This window comes from Bubalus bubalis, chromosome 6 (assembly GCF_019923935.1).
Source record: "Bubalus bubalis isolate 160015118507 breed Murrah chromosome 6, NDDB_SH_1, whole genome shotgun sequence".
NCBI classification, from domain to species: Eukaryota; Metazoa; Chordata; class Mammalia; order Artiodactyla; family Bovidae; genus Bubalus; species Bubalus bubalis.
This window is the reverse complement of record NC_059162.1, coordinates 18,825,121-18,848,699: the sequence shown is the minus strand read 5'-3', so window position 1 is coordinate 18,848,699 and position 23,579 is coordinate 18,825,121. Positions and strand designations below refer to the sequence as shown.

The 23,579-nt window shown below is 45.2% G+C and overlaps 1 long non-coding RNA gene across 1 annotated transcript; it reads right to left on the bottom strand.

Moving 5' to 3' along the window:
* Positions 1-906: 906 nt before the first annotated feature.
* LOC123333981 lies at positions 907-22,774 on the bottom strand. Its single transcript, XR_006551637.2, has 2 exons — positions 21,555-22,774; positions 907-1,761 (listed from the first exon to the last, which is right to left on the bottom strand). It is a non-coding gene; the product is annotated as an uncharacterized LOC123333981 (long non-coding RNA).
* Positions 22,775-23,579: the final 805 nt, after the last annotated feature.

Genomic DNA, 23,579 nt, shown 5'->3' with positions numbered 1-23,579 from the left:
CTCTCAGATACTCAGGAGACAAAGTTCTGGCAAGTCTGGCAAATGCATAGTTTCTTTGTTTCTTCATATGCATCAAGTTGCGCCCGGCACCACACAGAAACTATAGGCAGCAAAGCTCAACATTCTGTCTGCTCCAAACATGGTATTAACGGTTGGAATGATAGTTGTAACAAAAGGAAACTTTATTCCTCAATTATGGAGCCCTAGGAAGGAATCACAACAGTTCTCTACAGCAGTTCAGTTGAGAACTATCAATTTACAGTTGCCTGGTCAAGACTTTTTGCTAGCAACCCCCCAAACAAACAAAACAACAGGAACTTTCCTGGTGGTCCAGTGGATAAGACTCTGCACTTCCAGTGCAGGAAGGGGTCACATGTCTGATCCCTGGTCAGGGAACTAAGATCCCACATGCTGAGCAGCTGGGAAAAAAATAAAAAATAAAACAACAGACCTCCCCCCACCTCTGCTGTGTGTAAAAGTGAAAGTCGGTCAGTCGTGTCCAACTCTTTATAGTCCATGGAATTCTCCAGGCCAGAATACTGGAGTGGGTAGCCTTTCCCTTCTCCAGGGGGTCTTCCCAACCCAGGAATTGAACCCAGGTCTCCTGCATTGCAAGCGGATTCTTTATCAGCTGAGCCACAAGGGAAGCCCAAGAATAGAGGAGTGGGTAGCCTATCCCTTCTCCAGAGGATCTTCCCTACCCAGGAATCAAACTGGGGTCTCCTGCATTGCAGGTGGATTCTTTACCAGCTGAGCTATGAGGGAACCCCATGGCTTTAGTAGTATACCCCAAATAGGGGAATATAATTTATTAAAAATTTCCCATATTTTTTGGCATTTAGGTTGTTAGTAGTGCTTTACTGTTATAAGTAATAATTAAATATAAAAGGTCTGCTTTTGAATAAATAACTTTGCCCACATGTTTATTTTCTTAGGAAAGATTCCTATCAGAGACTGTCCTTTTTCTTTCTTTACATGGATCTTAAAGGACAAGTAGGGTCTAGCCACATTCTGCGGGGGCAGATAGGAGGGGGAAGCATGTCCCAGGACATGGAGTTGTGAGGTATCCTGTTTGTTCTAGGAATTGCCCCTGCACAGGGAGAATGCAAAGTCCCCGAGGGCCTTGGAGGGGAGATGAGTCCCAAGAGGAGGTGCGTTTTGGGGGGCACCTGGTTTGCTTTGCTTGTTACTGAACAAGACTTGCGTCTGTTTTTGCCCATGGGTAGTAATGTCAATCGGCTGACCCCAGGTTGTAGCAGAGAAAAGTGCAGCATTTATGGTAGAGTTTCAAACAAGGAATCCAGGGCAGCTAATACTCAAAAAGCCTGAACCCTACCATGGGTTTCAGGGAAGCATTTTTTTTTAAATCTACTTTTAGTTGGAGTATAATTGCTTTACGATGTTGTGTTCGTTTTTGCTGTACAACAACGTGAATTGGCTATATGTATACATATATCCCCTCCCTCTTGAGCCTCCCTCCCCCATCCCCCATCCACCCCTCTAGGTCATCACAGAGCACCAAGTTGAGCTCCCTGTGCTACACAGCAGTCAGGGAAGCATGTTTAAAGACAAGGTGAGGGAGGGGAGTCACAGGGTGTGTGATCTGCTTGTGCACAATTCTTTGTTTGATGGTGAGGTAATAGGGCCATGTCACAGGGGTTAACATTATCAGTCCTCTGAGGGCTACGGTTCTCATGGTCATCAAGCAGCTAATGCCTTTCATTGCTGGGTCGGGGGAGCGGGGGCGGCGGGTTTCAGCATCTGTAAAACAGTTCAGGAAATGTGCATCAGATACTGTTATCAAGGTACTTCACAGAGGAACTAAAGATTCTGCGAGTGTCATATGGCTGGCTTACTGTTTAACTTCTTATCTGTTCTCCTGCCCCAACCACTGTTTTTGCCAGTACATGTTCACGTCCTTTCAATCCTCAATTCTTGAGCTTTTGTGACTTTTGTGGCTTTTGTGACTCAGAGGAGGCCTGGGAGACGACAGCTATTCTACAAACACGAGGCAGAGGACATGAGGGGAAGGGGGTCTGTCCCAGGAAAGCCCTGTAGGGTCCTGCTTGGTTATTGCTAAAGAATTTGGAGCTCATTTCTAAAGGTAACAAGGAGCCACCAAAGAATGGCTTACCAGTCGTGTGGCTCTGGGGAAATCACCTCATCTCTGGGGAAGTCATTCACTATTCAGAACCTGACAGTTAAAACAGGAATAGACACTCATCTTCTGGGGTGATGACAAAGAATGAAGGCATCTGTTTGGCCCTGGGATGCCGCAGTTTTCAGACAGCAGATCAGCTTCCGTGTGATCCCTCCCGGCAGAGAAGAAGCTTTAAGGTAGCCAAGCAGGGCTGTTTTGTGGCCCGAGGTCTCTCATGTGGGATCTGTGCGCAGACATCTTTGAGACTTCCTTCTGGGACACTGGGAGGACTCCACCAAGGCTGTGCTTCCTGTACTACCATATCTCGTGGAGCAGCAGAAGCTGAAGTTCTGTATTATTATTTTGTTTCTGTAAATTTATTTATTTGACATGTACACACTGCTTTATTTATTATTTTTGGTTGAGCTGGGTCTTGGTTGCTGCATGCGGGCTTTTTCTCTAGTTGTGGGGACCAGGGGCTACCCTCTAGCTGCAGAGCATGGGCTTCTCATTGTGGTGGCTTCTCTTGTGGCAGAGCACAGGCTCTAGGTGCATGAACTTCAGGAGTTGCAGCACAGGCGCTCATCTGTGGCTCGTGGGACCTGAGCATGCAGGCTCAGTAGTCGTGGCACATGGGCTCAGTTGTGCCGAGGCCTGTGGGATCTTCCTGGACCAGGGATTGAACCTGTGTTCCCTGCCTTAACAAGCAGATTCTTACCAATGCCCCACCAAGGGAGTCCCTCATTATTATTTACTATTCTTTAAAAATAATTGTATTTATTTTTGTCTGTGCTGGGTCTTCATTGCTGCATGGGCTTTTCTCTAGTTGTGGAGAGCAGGGGCTACTCTTTGTTGCAGAGTGAGGGCTTCTCATTTTGGTGCTTTCTCTTGCTGGGGAGCACCGGCTTTAGGGCACGTGGGCTTCAGTGGTTGCGGTTCCTGGGCTCTAGAGCACAGGCTCTATAGTTGTGACATTTGTGCTTAGTTGCTCTGCTGTGTGTAGGATCTTCCAGGACCAGGGATCAAACCTATGTCCCCTGCATTGGCAATTGGATTCTTATCCACTGCCCCACCAGGGAAGGACATTATTATTATTTTTAACACAAGAGAACTCTTAGCTTGGGGTTGGAAACTGTTAGGTAGGTAGAATAGGGAAAAGGAGTCCAAAATGGCAGTGGCTAAAAGACAAGGAAGGTCAAAGGAAGGTCTGAGGACCAGAGTGAAGACTTCAGGCAGAACAAACAGCACTCCTGGCTAAGCCCAATTTGCATAGGGCAGGCCCAGGTGGAGGAAAAATCATATAAAAGGAGGAGCCAAAGCGCTTTCTCACGGACTCTCTCTCCCGTGTGCGTGCGCTCTTTTCTTTCTCTCTCTCTCTCTCACACTCTCCTGCTATCTTCTAAATAAAATAGAGCTGTAACACTGACTTGCCTAAGAGCTGTAGCACGGTTTGTCCAAGACCCGAGAGCTGTGACGAGCCTAGGGCTTTAATGTCCGTTGCTCCAAATCTTTGTTGTGATGAGACAAAGAACTGAGGAACATACACTTGAGTGACAAAACCATCTGCTTTCTTCTATAGGTTAACTGCAAATTCTAATGATTATAATCTATTAAATATTTACAAAGCACCTATTAATATCTGGAATGTTCCTGACTCAGGAACAAGATAGACAAATTTCTGCCCTCATGGGCCTTTCATTCTAGTGGGAAAGGCAAATAAAATACAGGTAAAATGAAACTAACATAAAATTTTGGTAAGTTGCGAGGTGAAGTTGAACCTGAATGATTGAACTGACTAACCGAATGAGTGTCTTGTTGGGAAAAACAAGGGGCCTAGTGAGAGAAGAATTGAAGTAGAAAGTCAGGGAAGACTTCACTGAGGGGGGACATTTGAACTCAGAAGAAAAGGAACTATGATTGCAAATAGGGGAGGGACTAGGACGAAGCTTTCTGGGTGGAGGAAAAACATCTAAAGGCTGGAACACGGGGAGGAGTTTGGTCTGAGATGGGAATTGAAAACCACTACTGTGCCTGCTGCCGTCTATGGGGTCGCCCAGAGTCCGACATGACTGAAGCGACTTAGCAGCAGCAGCAGCAGCAGCAGCAGTGTGCCTGCAGCGAGAGGAGCGTGGGGGAGGGGAACTGGACCTTGAGAGTTTGGCTCCATAACACAGGGGTTAAGATCGCAGGCTTGGGGAGTGAATCATATTTTCTCTGCCGCTCATTAGCTTTGTGATCTTGCACATGTCAGCAACCTTTCTAAACCTCAGTTCTCATCTGGAAAATAGACTCAAAAGAAATCCCAGCCTCCTAGGAATATTGTGGCTAGAAATGAGTAAATACTTAGCAGAGTGCCTGGCACATTGTGAATGCCCCACTCCTGTTAACTATAATTATGATTAAGTGGAGGATGGGCTAGAACCAGACAGACTTGTGTTGATATCTGGCTGTGCTGCATGATTGCTTTGGGCCATGGGCAAGTAAGTCTCCGTGCTTTCTGTTTCCTCACCCATAAAATAGACTTCAAATTCCTTCCCTGAGGGGTGGGTTAATATGATACGAAGTGATTTATGTGCAGCCATCCTGAAGGTAGGAGCCAACCTCTCAAGATCTTTTAATTATTTTAAATTGTTTTCCTGAATATATCTAGTCTCTTTTAATTTTTTCATATATACATAAAGTTTATTATAACTTATTAGCACAAGCTCAGAAGAGAATGACTATCTCAGTTCAGTTCAGTTCAGTTCAGTAGCTCAGTCATGTCTGACTCTTTGTGACTCCATGGATTGCAGCATGCCAGGCATCCCTGTCCATCACCAACTCCTTGCTCAAATTCATATCCATCGAGTTGGTGATACCATCCAAACATCTCATCCTCTGTCTGCCCCTTCTCCTCCTGCCTTCAATCTTTCCCAGCATCAAGGTCTTTTCCAATGAGTCAGTTCTTTGCATCAGGTGGCCAAAGTATTGGAGCTTCAGCTTCAGCATCAGTCCTTCCAATGAATATTCAGGACCGATTTCCTTTAGGATTGACTAGTTTGATCTCCTTGCAGTCCAGTGACTACCTAACAACTTACAAAAGGAACTCCTCACACTAGAAAGTCCAGGGCCAGAGAATGATGAAATGACTCAGAAATGATGGTCTTTGGTGATGGAAGAATGAGAGAATCATAAGGCAATGTAAGAAGTGAGGTTATGTAAGTTTCAAAGGAAGCCCTGGAGATTCCAGATCTACATGTCTCTGAACGCAGGACCCCTTGAAACTTTCTTCAAATCCAGGTCCGCTGAGCTCCTCAGCAGGATATTATTCATGTATGGTATCACACTAGAAACCCTGGAAAGCAGGGAAATTTCATAAGCAACATCAATTCTTCTGTAAGTACAAAACCTGAAATGCACCAGGATGGTTGACAAGCAGAAGCCAGTCAGCTGTAGCACTGTTGTCTCTGAGCTAACAAGGTGACAGTTTTCAGAGGACTTGCGCTCCAGCAAAGAGGTCTTTCCTCCTAAGGAAATCAGTCCTGAGTATTCATTGGAAGGACTGATGCTGAAGCTGAAACTCCAATACTTTGGCCACCTGATGCAAAGAACTGACTCATTGGAAAAGACCCTGATGCTGGGAAAGATTGAAGGCAGGAGGAAAAGGAGATGGTTGGATGGCATCACCAACTCGATGGACATGAGTTCGAGCAAGCTCCGAGTTGGTGATGGACAGGAAAGCCTGGCATGCTGCAGTCCATGGGGTTGCAAAGAGTTGGACATGACTGAGCGACTGAACTGAACTGAGTGAATGCCCTCCAGCAGGAGTGGCCTGATGTTAGGGAAATTAAAAAGATAGTCTTGTTCAGGCTTCAGAGACAAAGCAGAGCAGTCCTCTGACCTTGCTTCTAACCTACCTGGACACTGCCCTGACTGTGAGTGCCCTGACTGCCTGCTGTTAGTGCAAGCTTTGCGGCACCATAGATAAGAATAAAGATAGGGGATGAATCTTGATACTGTTGAGCTCCCTGGGCTTCACAACATTGAAAAGTGAAAGTCGCTCAGTCCTGACTGGCTTTTTGTGACCGCCATGAACTGTGGCCCACTAGGCTCTTCTGTCCATGGAATTTCCCAGGCAAGATCAGAGTGGGCTGCCATTTCCTTCTCCAGGGATCCAACCGGGTCTTCTGCCTCGGAGACAGATTCTTTACTGTCTGAGCCACCGGGGAAGACCAGATAAGGTAAAGATAGAGGACTGAGACTGTTGAGCCCTTGGAGGGGGTCTGGCCAACCATGCCCCGGACTTAACAACATTCCAAGTTTTACACGACAAAACAAACAGCGTTAATATGAAACCAGAGCTGCAATTTGCTCACAGATTGATGATGATATCAGTCTATGTCTTGGCATTATAAGCGGGAACCCTGAACTCCAGTCTTTGAAGTCTTACCTACAGAATGGACAAGCTGCCTGGGACCTTCTCCTAATTGGGACTCCAGATGTGCTGTGTCAGGGGACTTCCCAGCACTGTTTGAGTCTGGATGTTGGTTAAAACCCAATTTGGTGATGTATCCTGTGCTGTTTCTATTTCTCTTTTCTTTTAGTATATTGAAAGTAAGGTAGATAATTCTCTCGTAAATACTGACATTAGTGACTAGCGAAGTCGCTCAGTCATGTCCTACTCTTTGCGACCCCATGGACTGTAGCCTACCAAGCTTCTCTGTCCATGGGATTTTCCAGGCAATAGTACTGGAGTGGATTGCCATTTCCTTCTCCAGGGGATCTTCCTGACCCAGGGGTCGAACCCAGGTCTCCCGCATTGTAGACAGACGCTTTACCATCTGAGCCACCAGGGAAGTCCAAATACTGACATTATTTATTTGTATATAGTGAGTGGCTTATTTTGTTAACAGATCCTGAGACCTGAGTGAAAACTTTCTGCAAAACATCTGACTGTACACTCAGCTTGGGTAAAGCTGAAGTCCAGGCTCTTTTTAAACACTCAAAATAGAGAGACCTTAATAAAACCTTAATAAAAATAAGTCACACACTTGTGGGTCTGCCTATGTTGTGTACTGGGGCAGCCAGTAGAAAAAAACCCTGGGAATTATAGCCTTTCTCGTCCATTTTCTAGTCATGAGGGGTTTGATTTTCCAGATCTTTTCAAAGGAAGAAGAAAAAAGGATGCTATACTTTGAGTTAAGTAACCAGGCCAGAACAGAACACCAGCTTGTCCGGATCCCAAGAATGCTTGGAGCTGGGGGGGAGCTCTGCAAGGTGGACTGACGTGCACCAGTCTCACGGGCAGTTACCTTTTCTTTATTGAAACTTACGAGGAAGTGGTGTTCCAGACGGAAATTCTGGGGGCCCTATGGAAGGGGAAGTTATTTAAGCCCCAGATACTCTCTGCTCATAGAGGATACTGAAATGTGACTTGGAGGTCTCAGGCCCACAGAAGTGTGACTCTGTGGGGCCCTGGTGACACAAACCCCTTGTGAGAAGCTGGCTACTTCGTATGAACTGACGCCTCAACAATATTAGCGAGCAAGTAGCTCTGGGGTTTCCAGCCAATCCTGTTTCGGGGCTGGAAGCAGCTAGGGGAAGCTGCTGTGAGGCACTGGGGAGATCCAAGCTTGGTGGAGATTTGTACTTGGAGAGGGTGTGTCCTTGCTTCCTAGCCGATGCTGTGGGACCCTCTGGTGGTTGTACAGTGAGTAGCTCTGCAGCGGGTTTGCTTTCTTCTAAGTGGACCTGGAAGGATAAGGAGCAGGAAGCCGTGTCTAGAAACCCAAGGATTGCAGATGGTGCTGGGAAATGTATGGAGCTGGCTTGAGGTGGAGGCTGTGATTTAGATGGGGACTCTGCCCCAGTCTCTCATGCCTTTGGTAGCATTTCTCAAGGCTTGAAAAGTAGGAACAGTAAAGCTCTGTGTCCATTATGCAAACAAACAAACGAACAACAACATAAAAAACCAACAACATAAAAATAGAGGTATTAGGTTGAACTAGTGTTTGGTGCTATTTGGATAAAAGTCTGAATTATGACATAGAATTCAACCAGTTTTATTGGTTGGCTTTTAAGTGAATTCATTCTAACAGTTTTGAGCACAGATATTCTGAAAGCCTAGATATTGGCGCATATACTTCCTGGTAATCAGTGGGGTTATCTTTGGGGTCTATGTTGGTCATATCATATAAAAAGAAAAATGTAATCCAGGTCATGCTTATTAAAAATTAGCTTAATAATTTTATAGTCTACAAAGCTCTGTCTCAGGGTTTAATTGTTCCTTAAAATCACCCCAAGAAGTATTTTAGATCAATTAGGATTATAGTAATTTATTTTTTCTTTTTTATGTATATTTATTTTTTATTTTGGGCTTCCCTGGGCAGCTCAGCTGGTAAAGAATCTGCTTGCAATGCAGGAGACCCTGGTTTGATTCCTGGTCAGGAAGATCTGCTGGAGAAGGGATAGGCTACCAACTACTGTATTCTTGGGCTTCCCTGGTGGCTCAGTTGGTAAAGAATCCGCCTACAATGTGGGAGACCTGGGTTTGATCCCTGGGTTGGGAAAATCCCCTGGAGAAGGGAAAGGCTACCCACTCCAGTATTCTGGCCTGGAGAATTCCATGGAGCGTATAGTTCACAGGGTTGCAAAGAGTCAGACACTACAGAGCAACTTTCACTTTTTAAAAATTTATTTATTTGGCTGCACTGGGTCTTAGCTGCAGCATGTGGAATCTAGTTCCCTGACCAGGGATTGGACCACAGCCCCCTGCATTAGGAGCATGGAGTCTTAGCCACTGGACCACTACAGAAGTCCTTATATTTATTTTTAATATGAGGATAATTACTTTACAATGTTGTGTTGGCTTCTACCATACAACAGTGTGAATCAGTCACAAGTACGCATATGTCCCCTCCCTTCTGAGCCTCCCCTGCTACACCCACCCCATCCCACCCCTCTAGGTTGTCAGGAAACACTGAGTTGAGCTCTCTGTATTATACTGCAGTTTCCCACTGGCTGTTTACACACGTGGTAGTATGTGTATATCAGTGCTACTCTCTCGATTTGTTCCAACTTCTTCTCCTGACGTACTCTATGATTATAGTAATTTAATGTGGTTTTCAGTTCAGTTCAGTTCAGCTGCTCAGTCGTGTCTGACTCTTTGCGACCCCATGAATCGCAGCACGCCAGGCCTCCCTGTCCATCACCAACTCCCGGAGTTCACTCAGACTCATGTCTATCGAGTCAGTGATGCCGTCCAGCCGTCTCATCCTCTGTCGTCCCCTTCTCCTCCTACCCTCAATCTTTCCCAGTATCAGGGTCTTTTCAAATGAGTCAGCTCTTTGCATCAGGTGGCCAAAGTATTGGAGTTTCAGCTTCAACATCAGTCCTTCCAATGAACACCCAGGACTGATCTCCTTTAGGATGGACTGGTTGGATCTCCTTGCAGTCCAAGGGACTCTCAAGAGTCTTCTCCAACACCACAGTTCAAAATCATCAATTCATTGGCACTCAGCTTTCTTCATAGTCCAACTCTCACATCCATACATGACCACTGGAAAAACCATAGCCTTGACTAGACGTACGTTTGTTGACAAAGTAATGTCTCTGCTTTTTAATATGCTGTCTAGGTTGGTCATAACTTTCCTTCCAAGGATTAAGCGTCTTTTAATTTCATGGTTGCAATCATCATCTGCAGTGATTTTGGAGACGCCCCCCAAAAATAAAGTCTGACACTGTTTCCACTGTTTCCCCATCTATTTCCCATGAAGTGATGGGACCAGATGTCATGATCTTAGTTTTCTGAATGTTGAGCTTTGAGCCAACTTTTTCACTCTCCTCTTTCACTTTCATCAAGAGGCTTTTTAGTTCTTCTTCACTTTCTGCCATAAGGGTGGTGTCATTTGCATATCTGAGGTTATTGATGTTTCTCCTGGCAATCTTGATTCCAGCTTGTGCTTCCTCTAGCCCAGCGTTTCTTATGATGTACTCTGCATATAAGTTAAGTAAGCAGGGTGACAATATATAGCCTTGGCGTACTCCTTTTCCTACTTGGAACCAGTCTGTTGTTCCAAGTCCAGTTCTAACTGTTGCTTCCTAACCTGCATACAGGTTTCTCAAGAGGCAGGTCAGGTGGTCTGATATTCCCATCTCTTTCAGAATTTTCCACAGTTTATTGTGATCCACACAGTCCAAGGCTTTGGCATAGTCAATAAAGCAGAAATAGATGTTTTTCTGGGACTCTCTTGCTTTTTTGCTTTACATATATTATTTCTAAGTCTCACAAAATCCCTGTAAAATAGATGCTAAGTCTGTTTTCAGATGAGGAAAGGAAGGTCAGAGAGGTTAGATAATAAATTCCCTAAGGGCATATGTATGGCCCTATAAGAATCCTGATAAGCCTAATGTCAAAGCCTCCCTTTTGCCACTACCGATCCCTGCTTTTCTTTGGGTAGAGCAGCATCAAGGACAGCTGCTTAGAACAGAACCATAATCTAGCCAGGAACAAAGGGAATGTTCCCAAATAGCTCTGAGAGGACGTAGTATGTGGGGCCAGTGTTGCATGGGGTATGGACAGTAAGACCAGCAAGAATTTGGAAAAGCAGTCTCCCTATGCTAGGATCCTTAAGAATAACTTCATGGAAGATAGCATTTGACAACAGTCTTGAACATTGGGTCTCTATCCCATTTGCTGGGTATCAATGGGGCATGTGGAACAGGTACTGGCAATCCAAAGAGAGGAATAACATGAATAAAAATACAGAGAGGCGAATGTGCAGGACACATCTGAAGAAGCAACAACTAGAAAAAGGGTTAAGGTGAGGGATAAGGGCTAGATTATTGATGCTTTTGAGTTCCAGACTACAGATTTAAATTGTAAATACAACTGTACTACAGGAAGCAGAACCACTGACCACTGGGGGTTGGGAAGAATGGGGCCCAGAAGATGACAGGTGAGGCTGCTGATGATACAGGCCTGCACTGGACTGGTGGTGGTAAGAGTAGGCAGGAAAGTACAGATTTGAGAAAAGTCTGCAGAAAGAGTCCTCAGGGCGGCCGCTACTGAGCTGCAGGACGTGAGGAAGAGGAACAATCACGACCACCCGGAATTGTCCAGCCTGAGCACCTGGAGTATCGTGGTGCCTGCCCAGTGCAGAGAGGAAACACTGGCTTGGGAAGGAAGTGATGAACAAACTACCAGTGGGATTTCTGAGCGGGAGTGACGTGCTTTGTGAGAGTGAGGAGACACAGGCTGTTTCAGTTGTCTGCCTCCCTGGGCATGGCCCTTTGGCTCCTTGGGCATGTTTCATGGCTAGGCCAGGGTTTGGCAGGATGTGATAATGATATTTGGTAAGCTGGGTGCAGCTGCTTGGCTGGCTGCTTTAGGGAATGCATGGATGAAGGTGACACGTTCCCTGTGCTTGAGGAATTCACACCCCTTCGAGGAGATGGAGAGTATAGAAGAGAGCAAAGAGGGGGCAGAAGGTACATGTACTGACTGGTTACAGAACCAGCACCCTCAAGGTTCTGGTCATATATCATCTTCATTGTAAAGCCTCCCTGAATTCCCCTGCCCACCTTCCACCCCCACAACTGGGCCCTCCCTTAGCACCTCATGGCACTCATTACAGCATCTAAAAATTGTGCACTTGTTTGTCTCCCTCAGCACCTATGGGATCCTTGGGGACAGAGGTTTGTCTCGGTGTGTTCTGTATTCTGAACAGAATACAGTGAATGTTGACCCTCGGTGGATGTTGGCAGGAAGTGTAAATAGTGGGTCAACATGGGCTGCTGAAGGAATTCCCTGGTGGCCTAGTGGTTAGGATCCTGGGCTTTCCCTACTGTGGCCCAGGTTGGATCCCTGCCCAGGTAACTGAGGTCCCACAAGGCACACAGTGCAAACAACAAAACCTTGAATTGCTGAGAGGAGTGGTCCTGGCTCAGAATGGCATGCCCTAGGGTTAGGAAGGGCTTTCCTGGTGGCTCAGCGGTAAAGAGCCTGCCTGCCCATGCAGAAGCCTTCATTCAGCCTACATGAGCTTCCCTGAGTTCCAATGTGCAGATTCAAGCAGTTGTTAGTTAGGAAAGGGAGGGTATGCAGAGAAATAAACCATCAAGAGCAGCCTGGGGGCAAGGTCCTGCTTCCCCATCAATGGATACACACAATATCTTCAAGCTATTTTTCAGATACTGAAACCTCTTCCAGGTGGGAGAAGTTAATGATTAAGGATGGTAGGCTGGTCACAGGCATGTAGACCCCAGACCAGTTGACCTGAAGGCTGACGATGCTGACTCCTACTTAGCTCACCACCAACCCATCAAAACAATGCCCACAAGCTGATCATGCCCTCTTTGAACACTTACTATAAAACTTGTCGCTATCTTCCCCAAGTTGAGACACATTGTTTTGAGCCCACAGTGTTCCCCTTTGCCTGGCAAAGCAATAAAGCTATCTTCTTCTACTTCACCCAAAACCCTGTCTTGGAGATTTGATTGGACATCCATGTATAGAGAAGCTGAGCTTTTGGCATCACTCTTATGAAACAACTCTCCATCTACTTGATCCAACATAGGGTGATGTACTTTTTTCTGGTTCGTATTTAATGAAAGTAGTTGAGGTAAAGTAGAAAGAGGATTAGAAAATTGGGGTTTGAATTCTGGTTCTCCCGTTTGGTCTAGGACCTGGCCCCACACGCCAGGGGGCAGGCACCATCCCCAACGTCCCCTGGACCCCAACCCCATTCACCAGCCGGCAGACACCAGCCCCAGAGCCACTGCAGACCTGCAGTCTGCCATGGCAGGACACAGCCAACTCATCAGCAGGCCAGAACAGGCCCTGGGAGCTCTCTGAGCCCTGGCCCTCTCTACCAGCTGGCCAACACGGCCAGTGGGACCCTCAACCAGTGGTCCTGGGATCTGGCTCCACTGGATATCAGCAGGCTGATGCCAGTTTCAGGACCCCCAGGGCCCTGTAACCCGAGACCCCTGGGCCTTGGCCCCACCCACCAGCAGGCCAACACTGGCGCTGAGATACCTTGAACTCTTCAGCCAGCCGCCCCATGATCCAGCCCTACTCACCAGCGCGCCAGCACTACCCCAGGGGCCGCCCCCTGCCCCAGCCTGGGGTTCAGCAGCTGGCTGCCTTGTGACCCAGCCCATCAACCAGCAGTCAGCAGCCTCCACACAAGGCTGGGCCTGGCAGCCCACTGGACCAGGGTCCAGCTGTGCCTGCCGGATTGTCCACAGTAGTCTGCCACTACAATAGAAGGATCCACGCAGCCCACATAGAAGGCACCCCTAGAGCATGAAGCTCTGGTGCCCAGAAGGGAATGTGCTGCTGGAACTCACAGGACATTTCCTACAAAAGGCGACATCTCCAAGGTTGAGAAATATAACCAACCTACCAGATACATAGAAATATAAACAACAAATTAGGCAAATGCGGCACCAGAGAAACATGTTCCAAACAAAGGAATAAGACAAAACTCCAGGAAAGCTAAGTGAAGTGGAGATAAGTAGTCTATTCAATGAAGAGTTCAAAGTAATGATCATAAAGTGATCAAAAAACCTGGGAGAAGAATGGATGAACACAGTGAAAAGTTAGAAGTTTTAAATAAAGAGTGAAAAAATATAAATAAGAACTAACAGAGATGAAGAATACAATAACCATAGTAAAAAAGAATACCCTAGAAAAAATCAATAGTTATATTAAATAATACAGAAGAATGAATCAGTGAGATAACAGATAGCAGTGGAAATCACAGAAGCTGAATAGAGAAAAGGAAAAAAGAATAAAAAGAGATGACAGGGTGTGTGTTAGTCACTCAGTTGTGGCCAACTCTTTGCTGCCCCGTGTACTGTAGCCCACCAGGCTCCTCTGTCCATGGAATTCTCCAGGCAAGAATACTGGAGTGGGTTGCTATTGCCTTCTCCAGGGGATCTTCCCAACCTGGGGATTGAACCCAGGTTTGCAGGAAGATTCTTTATCATCTGAGCCACCAGGGAATCCCCAAAAGAGATGAGGACAGTTTAAGGGACCTTTTGAGACACTCAAGTGTACTAACAGGGGTTCTTGAAGGAGAGGAGAGAGAGTAAGGGGCAAAGAATGCATTTGAAGCCATAAGAGCTGAAAACTTACCTAACCTGAGAAAGGAAACAGACATCCAGGTCCAGGAAGCACAGAGAGTTCCAAACAGGATGATCCAAAGAGGACCACACCAAGACACAGTGTAATTAAGATGGCAAAAATTAAAGATGAAGAGAGACTCTTAAAAGCAACAAGGGAAAAACAACAAGCTCTGTACAACAGGAACTCCCATAAGGCCATCAGTTGACTTTTCAGCAGAAACTCTGCAGGCCAGAAAGGAGTGGCATAATATAATTAAGGTGATGAAAGGAAAACACCTACAACCAAGAATACTTTACCCAGCCAGCCTCTCATTCAGATTTGATGGAAAGATCAGACGTTTTATAGACAAGCAAAGACTAAAAGAGTCAAGCACCACCAAACCAGCTTTACAAGAAATGTGAAAGGAATTTCTCTAAGCAAAAAAGAAAAGGTACAACTAAAACATAAAAATTATGAAAGAAAAAAAAACTCATTGGTAAATGCAGATACATAGTAAAGGTAAAGCTAGTAGAAAGGTTAAAAGACAGAAGTAGTAAAATCATCTATATCCGCAATAAATAGTTGAAGGATACATAAAGCAAAAAGATATAAAATAAGATGTCAAAAACAATAATCATGGTGGTAGGGGAGTAAAAATGTAGGGTTATTAAAATGCATTTGAAATTAAGAGATCATATAGATATAGAGAGAGATCATATATAAGATGCATAAGTAAATCTCGTGGTAACCAGCTTCTCCCATTAATTAGCTTTGAGACTTAGGACAAGTCACCTAATGGTCTGAATTTGTTTTTTCATCCTCAAAGTAAGGATAATAAGAACAATATTTGGGAAGCCCACAGCATTTTAAATTTTATTTATTTTGGGCCTTGCTGGGTCTTTGTTTTGCGCTAGTTGTGGCAGGTGGGAGCTACTCTTGGTTATGGTCCGTGGGCTTCTCATCGCAGCGGCTTTTCTTGTTGTGCAGCGCAGGCTTCAGGCTTCAGTCATTGTGGCTCATGGGCTCTAGAGTGCAGGCTCAGTAGTTGTGGGGTGTGGGCTTGGTTGCTTCGTGGAATGGAGAATCTTCCTGAACCAGAGATTGAAACTATCTCCCCCTGCATTGGCAAGTGGATTCTTATCCACTGTGCCTCCAGGGAAGTCCACATGTAGCATTATGCAAGTCATTTTTGTATATCCATTCAGAAACTTACTGAGTGCCAGCTACATGCCTGGCACTATCTAAATGCTGAAAATATAGAAATAGTCTTTGCTTGGGGAACCCCAGTCTAGCAGGGAAGGTGGGCAAAACAACATGTGAGGTGAGAAGTATTGCGGCCAGCATGTCTCTGGTTGTTTCGCAGAGCAGAGAGCAGAGATGGCAGAGTTGGGAGAGGCTTCCTGAAGGAGGCAGCCACTGAGGCTAACTTGAAGGATTGTTAAGAGGAATAATTGTTAAGATATAATGTATGTAAAGTCCCAGGTGGCACCGTGGTAAAGAATCTGCCTGCCAGTGCAGGAAATACAAAAAACTTGGGTTAGATCCTTGAGTTGAGAAGATTCCCCTGGAGGAGTAAATGGCAACCCACTCCAGTATTCTTGCCTGGAAAATCCCATGGACAGAGGATCATGATGGGCTACAGTCCATGGGGTTGCAAAGAGTCAGACATGACTGAGCGACTGATGCATGCAAAGCTCTTAGATACATGGTAAGTACTTAATAAAAGTTAATAGCTATTAGAATTATTACCATCAATGCCAGCAATAAGCATATGACATTTAGGACATGGAAGACACTCAAAAAATTTGAATTGAATCATGTCAAATTGAATTCCATGGGAAGGAGGAAATAGCAGAGGTGCAGAGGTAGTGGAAGGCCTGACGAACCAGGTTGAACAGCTTATTCTTGTTAAGAATGCAGAAATATAGACCAACATGGAGTGAGTTGAAGTGTGACCGATTATGACTTTCACTGATGGGAGAAACTATAGGGACGTAAAAAGAGAAGGTCAAAGACTGAGTCTGAGTCTTTTTTTTTTTTTTTATTCATTTATTTGGCTGTGCCGGGTCTTAGTTGCAACACACTGGATCTTAGCTGTGGCATTGTGGGATCTAGTTTTATGACCCGGGATGGAACCTGAGCCCCCTACTTTGGGAGTATGAAGTCTTAGCCCCTGAACCATCAAGATAGTCCCTGAGTTTGAGTTGCTGCTACTGCTGCTAAGTCCTTTCAGTCATGCCCGACTCTGTGCGACCCCATAGACGGCAGCCCACCAGGCTCCCCCGTCCCTGGGATTCTCCAGGCAAGAACACTGGAGTGGGTTGCCATTTCCTTCTCCAATGCATGAAAGTGAAAAGTGAAAGTGAAGACGCTCAGTCATATCCGACTTTGAGCGACCCCATAGACTGCAGCCTACCAGGCTCCTCCGTCCATGAGATTCTCCAGGCAAAAGTACTGGAGTGGGGTGCCATTGCCTTCTCCGGAGTTTGGGTTAAGGTACAAGAAAAAGAGTTGGCAAAGGAAACAAAAAGGATGAGAGGTTGCTAAAAGGAAGAAGGGATCCTTGAAAAAAGGTCTGGTGCAAGAAATGTACTAGATGAGCTAGGAACATTTTATACTAGGAAGAAGGAAGTTATCAAAGACTATTTGGGCCATGTCATAGGGACTTAGGACCCAACTCAAAGGACTCCCACTAGCCAAACATGAGACAATATGAGCACTGATAAGGAGAATAATGGAAACATACGTAATAAGCTTAAATCCAAGAGTTAATAAATGATACTAAATAGCTACAACAAAACAATCCCACTGGTCACTTTTAGAAGATGCTAGGTAATGATTCTGACACCAGCTACTACGTGTGGGTTTTTCCCCCCATGCTGCTGCTGCTAAGTTGCTTCAGTCGTGTCCAACTCTGTGCGACCCCATAGACGGCAGCCCACCAGGCTCCCCAGTCCCTGGGATTCTCCAGGCAAGAACACTGGAGTGGGTTGCCATTTCCTTCTCCAGTGCATGAAAGTGAAAAGTGAAAGGGAAGTTGCTCAGTCATGTCCGACTCTTAGCGACCCCATAGACGGCAGCCCACCAGGCTCCCCCGTCCCTGGGATTCTCCAGGCAAGAACACTGGAGTGGGTTGCCATTTCCTTCTCCAGTGCATAAAAGTGAAAAGTGAAAGGGAAGTTGCTCAGTCATGTCCGACTCTTAGTGACCCCATGGATTGCAGCCTACCAGGCTCCTCCGTCCAAGGGATTTTCCAGGTAAGAACACTGGAGTGGGGTGCCATTGCCTTCACCAAGCAATTCTCTGGCACGCTGGGTGTCCTATGATTTAACTCCATTCTGACACTGTCTCCCTGGAGACTGGGTCAGACCCTATAGGTTAAGGGCTCAGTCCTACAAGACTGCTTCCCTCCCCTCATTTCATAGCCAATTGAAAGTCCAGGTTGTGGCCTGTGCTTCTGACCAACTGGCTATAATTTGGAGGTTTCCAGGACCTCCTCCTTGGGTGCCATCACTTTGATATAGTGGCTCACAGAACTCAGAGAAACCCTGTATTTATTAGATTACTGGTTTATTATAAAAGAATATAGCAACCCACTCCAGTATTCTTGCCTGGAAAATTCCATGGACAGAGGAGCCTGGCCATGGGGTCCCATAGAGTCGGACATGACTGAGCAACTAACACACACATAACTTAGGAACAGCCAGGTGAAAGAGATAAATAGGGCAAGGTTTTAAGTAAAGAGCCCAGAGTTTCTGTGTCCTCTCTGAGCCCTCCCCTCTCTCCTTGTGTTCACCAGCCCAGAGGTTCTCCAAACCCTGTCCTTTGGGTTTTTAGGAAGAGTTCATTACATAGGCACGATTGATTAAATCATCAGCCATTGGTGATTGAACCTAATATCTAGTTCCTCTCTCCTCCTCAGAGGTCAGTACAGAGAGACCAAAAGTTCCAGCCATCCATTCAGGAGGTTTAATGGTGATGAAGTGAGGAGAGGGTCACTTGGGTTTATGAAGCAACCTCTGCCGTGGACTTGATGTTAATGTACACCTTCTGTAACTTTCCCCTTTGGTTTTCTTCCTCTGTCAGAAGTGAACCTCTTTGTGGACTGGACTTGCAATGTTCCTGAAGTCATCTTTGTTTGGCATTCCTACCACAAGTTCTGGCAACTCCATACATCACGTTTAAAGATAACGTTGACACTAAGCCGCTGTGAGGATGAAATATGAATCTGGTAAGAGCAACATTTCTTTCTGCGTGGGTTGCATTCTCAGCTGAGAGAGATGGGGCGAAGACCCAGAATTACCGTTGCTCCTCTCTGCCCTCGCTGCCTTCTAGGCAGGGTGCTTTCTGCACTGAGAGTCAGTTCCCAGCCAGTACAGACTTGCCTTCCTCTCTGAGTCTTCTTTCTTGACTGTGGCCATCCAGGAATGCTTTCACTGGTGACTGAGGGAGATTTAGGAGATTAGGGAGAGCCGAGAAACAAAGCATGAGTTATTGCTCTTGCTGTACAGGTGTGGTCCTCCCCGACTCTGCTCAAATTCCCAAAACCTCTGTCACCAGGTTTTCGGAGAATACAATAGGGTTGTTGTGAGGTGGGTGGGTGCAGTGAATCAGCAAGGTCTCCGTGAGGTGTAGCCCGTGGGGACAGATCCTCCCATTTGTCACCCCAGCAGGGCCAGGAACTGGTGCAACGTTCAACTTCATGATCCTTTATATAGTTGCATGACTATATATTTCACTTATAGAATCTGCATTTGCTTCTTTTTCCCCCCCTTCTTCATGTACCCCTATTCTTGTTTATATATCTTACTTCCTGCCTTTATTTATTTGAATATTTTAAACATTCTCATGTTCAAGTCAGTTCCACATTGCTCTCTTTTTACTTGGGTGCAAAGTTTCTTATCTGTTACATATATTGATAGTCCTGTGTGTGCAGTATAATATTTGTGAGCTCATTTTAGTGGGATTTATCTTCTGTGGAAATCCCGCCAATGGCTGGAGTTGTTTCCATGAGGTAGTTTGCATTTCCCTGGGCTTCTGTATTGTGTTTACTGCTCTGGAGCACTTTTTAACCTGGACATTCTGTACAAGGGAGCAGTGTGTATTTGAGTCCCATGCCTCCAGGAAGCACAAGTGTGGCATTTTGTCCTCTCTCAGATGACTTTGTTCCCCCTATGGCTCATTCTGTTTTTTCTGGGGTGGTGAGCTGAGGTTTTCAGTCTTCATCACTGTTACGGCATCTCTTCAGTGGCTTATCTCCTTTAGCTAAGAGCTTGGTTCCTGTTCTGCAGTTCGAGTTCACATGACCTCAGTTCTGGCACAGTTACAGTTATGCATTCCCATTTTGCTTTGGGGATCTAGATGTTCTTCTTTCTGATTTTTCAACTAAGTATTTAAACTATTTTTTGGAGGGGGTTCCATTTTATCTAGCATTATTTTCAGTAGGAAGGGGCTTGCTGTATCTGCTCTATCCCCATCTTGACAAAAGTCCTAACATCATGACCCAAATCTTCCTAAAAAGGAATGGATCTTTGCTTGATTTTTTTTTCTTTTCTTTTTTTAAAATTCTTCATTCGATTTGGCAGTGATTTTTTGGATATGATATGAGGAACACAGGCAATAAAAGAAAAATAGATACATTCAAAATTAAAATTACAGTTTCAGCAAGATTAAAAACCTTTGTGTGTCAAAGGACACTATCAATAGAGTGAAAATGCAACCTACAGAATGGGAGAAAATATTTGCAAATCATGTATCTGATAAGGGATTAATATACAGAATATATAAAGAACTCCTACAACTCAGTATAAAAAATATCACACAACCCAATTAAAAAATGAAGAAAGCCATCAAATTGTATACGTTAATGATGTGCAGTTTTTTGTATATTGATTATATCTCAGTAAAGTTGGGAAGAATGGGCAAAGGACTCAAATAAATACTTTTCTAATGAAGATATTTAAGTGACTAGAAAGTACATGAAAAGATACTCAATATCACTAATTATTAGGGAAATGCAAATAAAAACAATGAGATACCATTTCATGCCCATTAGGTTAACTATTAAACAAAAATCACGAAATAACAAGTGTTGGTAGGATGTGAAGAAATTGGACATTGCTTGTCCATTGCTGATGGGAATGTAAAATGGTGCAGCTCCTGGGGAAAATGGTGTGGTGGCTCTTAAAAAATAAAACATAGAACTTCCATTCCTTTTCTTTTCCTTGTGTGCATGCTCAGATGTGCCCGGCTCTTTTGGATTGTACGGACCCCATGGACTGTAACCCACCAGGCTACTCTTGGTGGGATTTTCCGGGCAAGAATAGTGGAGTGGATTGCCATGCCATTCTCCAGGGGATCTTCCTGACCCCAGGATAGAACCTGTGTCTCTTATGTCTTCTGCATTGGCAGGCAGATTCTGTACCACTGGTGCCACCTGAGAACCACACCTGGGTGTATAACCCAAAAGAGTTGAATGCAGGCACTCTAACATATATTTGTACTCCCGTGTTTACAGTAGCATTATTTTCAATAACCAAAAGGTGAAAGCAACCCAAGTGTCCATTGCTGGGTGAGTGGATGAACAATGTAATATATATATATATATATATATGGGCTTCCTTGGTGGCTCAGTGGTAAAGAACCTGCCTGATGTGGCTTTGATCCCTGGGTTGGGAAGATCCACAGGGGAAGGAAATGGCAACCCACTGCCTTATACTTGCCTGGGAAATTCCACGGACAGAGGAGCTGGGTGGGCTACAGTCCATGGGATTGAAAAAGAGTTGGACATGACTTAATAACTAAACAACAAGCATACAATGGAATATTATTCAGCCTTAAAAAGGAAGGGAATCCTGACATGTGCCACACATGACATGGATGACCCTTGAGGATGTTATGCTAAGTGAAGTAAGCCAGTTACCAAAAAAAAAAAAAAGTGGTGTGATTCCACTTATATGAGGTATCTGCAGTAATAAAATTCACAGAGACAGAGAGTAGAATGTTGGCGGCCAGGGATGGGAGGAGAGGGGAGTGGGAGTTATTGTCCCGTGAGTATAGGATTTCAGTTGTGGAAGATGGAAATGTTCTGGAGATGAATAGTGATGGTTGTACAACAGTGTGAATGTACTTAATGCTTCTGAACTGTATACTTAAAAATGGTTAAAATGTCAAATTTCATGTTGGGTAAATTTAACCACAATAAAAAATTTCAATATAAAATAAAAATATATATTAAAAAATATCTATCTGCGTTAGTGTTGGCACTTTATCCTCAACTTCTCTCACAGCAGTAACTGTGTAGTACAGAAATACTGATCTTACCTTTCTACGATGTGATGGATAGTCTTTTTGCCCCTCCAGATTCACTTTCTGTATTTTTCTGCCCTGCGCAACCTTCCAGTTGGGTTGTCCCATTGGAGGCACTGCTGAAGATCAGAAGGTGAGAAGAGAGAGATATTGGTATGTATCCCCCTGGTTCCCACCTTCCTCCTACGGTCTGACAGTAACTGTATTTCTGTAACAAAGGCCACAGCATCTGTGGGGACCCTCTCCCTTGCCATGGCTCTTGTAGCTTCCAGGAACTGTTCCCTGCCTTGCCCAGTCAGACCTACGGTGGTAACAGCTTCCAGATTTTGCTAGTCCCTGGTGCTTTGCCATCGCTTGTGTTTCTCCTATCCCTGAACACACCTTGCTAATAGTCTCCTCATTAAACTGTCTTCAGTGACCCTGGTGAACATGCATGTTACCCGTGGGTAACTCTGACCGACACATGGTGTCCCATGTCAGATTTTATAGCATTGTCTACCTTTTCAGACCCACTATGTGCCGGGCACCACACTAGGTATTAGTGATGTGTCGTTGTTGTGCTCAGTCAGTTTCTTGACTTTTTGCGACCCCCTAACGGTGGCCTGCCAGGCTCCTCTGTGCATTTAACTAGGTCTCTGTTGTTGAGTTCAAAGTCAAGTCTGGGAAGACAGACAAGCAAAAGCACTATTACAATTCAGAGTGGTAAGTGCTGTGACAGAGGTGAGAATAAAGTGCCATGGACACATAGAGTAAGAGCATCAAAACCAGCTGTGGGTGGGGGAGGCTGTAGGGAAGGCCTCTTGGGGGAGATGACACTCTAGAGATGCTGCTCCGTAGAAGGAGGAGAAAAAGGTGAGAGGGCTTTCAGGGCAGCAAGAAGAGATTACGAAGGGACAGAGGCACAGCCCTAGTTATCAGTTCAGGAGTGTCTGGCAAGGCTAGAGAGCAGCAGAAATGAGGGTGGAGAAGGGGGTAGGGACACACCATGAAGGCCCTTGGGTACCCCAAGATGACTGTGGATTTCATCTTGCATGTTAAGAGGAATTAATGCTTGGTTTTAACCAAGGGAGTGACACCATCAAGTTTGCCTTTAAAAACTGTGGGTAGAGAAAGGACGGAGAAGGCAATGGCACCCCACTCCAGTACTCTTGCCTGGAAAATCCCATGGATGGAGGAGCCTGGTAGGCTGCAGTCCATGGGGTCGCTAAGAGTCGGACACGACTGGGCGACTTCACTTTCACTTTTCACTTTCATGCATTGGAGGAGGAAATGGCAACCCACTCCAGTGTTCTGGCCTGGAGAATCCCAGGGACGGTGGGGCCTGGGGGCCTGCCGTCTATATGGGGTCGCACAGAGTCGGATACGACTGAAGCGACTTAGCAGCAGCAGCAGCAGCAGAGAAAGGAGTGGAAGAGATCAAACAGGCAAGGAGAAGAAAAAGTTTATTGGGAAATGGTAGAGGCTGTCTTTTCTGAAGGGTAGAGTAGTAGTTGGCTGGTTTACTAAACAAAAAAAAAAAATAGTTAAAATGATTATTCATAAAAATATTTTAAATATTTAAACTTATATACCAGTATTCTGCTATACTACCTTTCTTGCATAAATCCCACTCAATAAATTTCGGTTCCTTAAAAAATTTATTTTAGGCTTTCTGGGTCTTTGCTGCTGCACAGGCTTTTCTCCACTTTCAGGGAGAGGGGGCTGTTCTCTAGCTGCGGTTCGCAGGTTCCTCACTGTGGCGCTTCTCTTGTTGTGGAGCACAGGCTCTAGTGTGTGTGGGCTTCAGTAGCTGTGGCTTCCAGGTTCACTAACTGTGGTACACAGGATTAGTTGGTCTGTGGCATGTGGGATCTTCCTGGACCAGTAATCAAACCCATGTCTCCTGCATTAGCAGGCATATTCTTTACCCCTGAGCCACCATGGAAGCCCTAGTTCCTTTTTTTAAGCGGAGGAATTGAAAGATTCTTGTGAGGCAGTCTGAAGAAATGAGGCTTTTAGATTTTTGCGGTTTTTCACATTTGTTTACAGTTGTCTCAGCTA